Below are 2500 nucleotides of genomic sequence, written 5' to 3' on the forward strand. Positions count from 1 at the left end.
GCAAAAACCGTGAAAATCGTTTATCATAGTTTTAACAAGATCTTTGTAGTTTTCAATTTTTAGTTTGCTCCCGAGGAAACTTTTCACAACATTCACAAATGATTTCCATCCTCCTTTCCTAATCTCTTTCATTGCGATTGTAAAAAGCAGATCCACAAATCCTCTAACCAATCAAACTAGGCCAGTTATTTAACGACCAAAGGAGGTCGTGGCATTAAGAACAACGACAGAAAGTCTCGAACACTCACTAGGAATGTCTCGAGAAACTACACGACGAATCAATGTAATTCAAGGCTACTTTTAGTCATGATTTTCCGAGTTTAGTTTGTAGGATGGACAGTAGTACCGAGGCAAAGGCAAGAAATAATCATTAATAAGTGCTTTTACCTCAATGTGAATCCAATGGCACATCATCACAAGGGGAACATGTGATGTTACCAGTGGATGGATCGTGAAAGGACAGAAAACTTCACATAATAGGTACAGACGGATTCTTTTTTTTATTAGAAATCAGCTGCCCAACATCAGGTGTCAGATCTTAGTCAAAAATCAAAATTTGTTTCCTTGTATGCGTAAAAAAAACAAGGATAGAAAGCGATGTAGTTTTTTTCTACGAACAGCCGTTTCTTTATTTGTATTTTTAGTGAAAGCACGCCACCATGTCAGTGTACGTGCATATATATTTATGTGTGTGTATGTGTGTGTGTGTTTGTTTATATATGTATATATGTATATATATGTATGTATATGCATATATATACATATATATATACATATATATATACATATATATATACATATATATATACATACATATACATATACATATATATACACATACATATGTATAAATATATAAACATATATATATATATATATATATATATATATATATATATATATATATATATATATATGCTCACCTTCGTAAGCGTGGGAGGAGCGGGAAAGGACTCCATTGCTCTCTCTTCTCACCGTCACTCTTGCCTCCTCATCCACGACAGTGTGACTGTTGCCTTGTCCGTTCTCGAAAGTTACCTGCGTAATTCAGAAAAAGCAGGATTAAGGGAAAATTGAAGAAAAAAGCAGAAGTAGGTACTGATATATGTCATTATATAGTCAAGTACCCTTCTGATTGTTATATCTGAAGTGAGGTCGTGTGTGTCTACAGAAAATGTTTACCTCGGGCGTCCAGTGGCTGTTGGATTCTTGCTGCCGCAACAAGTTGAGGTTCTCGTCCCCGGCGAGGTTGTGGAAGATGAGCCTAGAGTCTCGCCAGGACATCCGCAAAGTGAACTCTATGGTGAACTCCATGTCCTTGGCACTAAGGCTTGTGACGGCCGAGATGTCCATGAAGAGGTACACGAAGAGAGGCACGGTTGTGTTGCCGGACCCGGTCCCTAAGGGCGCTGCCAGTTCTCCAAGGTACAGGGCCTCGTCCTCTGTGAGGGGAATCGACGGCGGCGGCAGCGTGAATCTGTAGGACGGAGGGATGACCATGATGGTGCAGTTCACCTCGTCGGAGGCATCGTCGCAGTTGTCGACGCGGTCGCAACGCTGCACCAAAGGGATGCAGTGACCCGAATTACACGTGAACTGCTCCGGCTCGCACACGGACAGCATCATGATGGCGGAGCCGTTGCTGACGCCCGGACAGCCGTCTCCTTGGGGGAACTTCCACTCGTAGCGTCCCACGGGACAGATGGACTGTTTCGCGTCCTTCAGAAAGGCGATCGGCTTCGCCCCATCCACTACCAACCCATAGTGATGCCCTTCTAGCAGGATGATGTTGGAGGACGTGAAGCCGATGAAGTGCAGGCCGTCGTGAGAATCCGGGTGAAGGACGTACTCCGTATCGACCCCCAGCTGCTCCACACAGGGGCCTCGCAGGTGGAGGTACGGGCGAGAGGCGAAGCGACAGGAGGCACACAGTGGGGCTCCGTCGCACATGATGTCGTACCACTTCCCCGCCGCCACGCCCTGGCCCTTCACCCCCACGCAGTTCTCCGTGACGCCTCCGTTGGGTTCCACGCCGTACCAGTGAGTGTAGTTGAGCCTGTGTCCCTCCACAGTGGTCCAGGTGCCCTCGTGGCCCTCGTCGATGGCGTTCAGCCACATGAAGATGACGAAGGATCCTCCAGCGCACCTTGATATCCAGGGCGAAGCTGAGGTCATCAGCCGCCTCGTCTCGCAGTTCGAGCCCGGGACGCCCAGGGTGCCGCCCAGGGACTGGCAGATCGAGGAGTGCTCCAGGAGGCTCAGGGGGATGCCCATAAACTGCAGCAAATCCTCCTTGCTGCCTGCGGTCTCCTCCCCTGCACGCATGTCCCGCCACTTGGCTCCGCCCTCAAGCTCCCAGCCGGTCAGCCAGGGAATCAGGTTATCTGGAAAGGACAGCGGAGAGACCGTGGTGATCGGGCAGGAAACAGAAACATTTTCTTTTTCAGGTTGGACAGCAATAATCGGTATAAAAAATAATTAGCTATACCGCAGTTAGAAG

The 2500-nt window shown here is 47.5% G+C and overlaps 1 protein-coding gene across 1 annotated transcript in view; it reads right to left on the minus strand.

Moving 5' to 3' along the window:
* LOC147466913 (uncharacterized) overlaps positions 1–1014 on the minus strand; it is a 5658-nt gene extending 4644 nt beyond the window's left edge. Inside the window, exon 1 of the mRNA XM_086533858.1 lies at positions 924–1014. The gene's annotated coding sequence lies outside the window, so the exon portion shown is untranslated. The remainder of the gene's footprint in view (positions 1–923) is intronic.
* Between the last annotated feature and the right edge of the window lie 1486 nt (positions 1015–2500).

The sequence above is a fragment of the Penaeus japonicus genome, unplaced genomic scaffold (genome assembly GCF_977035675.1).
Source record: "Penaeus japonicus unplaced genomic scaffold, GWHDUDI00000001_assembly GWHDUDI00000040, whole genome shotgun sequence".
NCBI classification, from domain to species: Eukaryota; Metazoa; Arthropoda; class Malacostraca; order Decapoda; family Penaeidae; genus Penaeus; species Penaeus japonicus.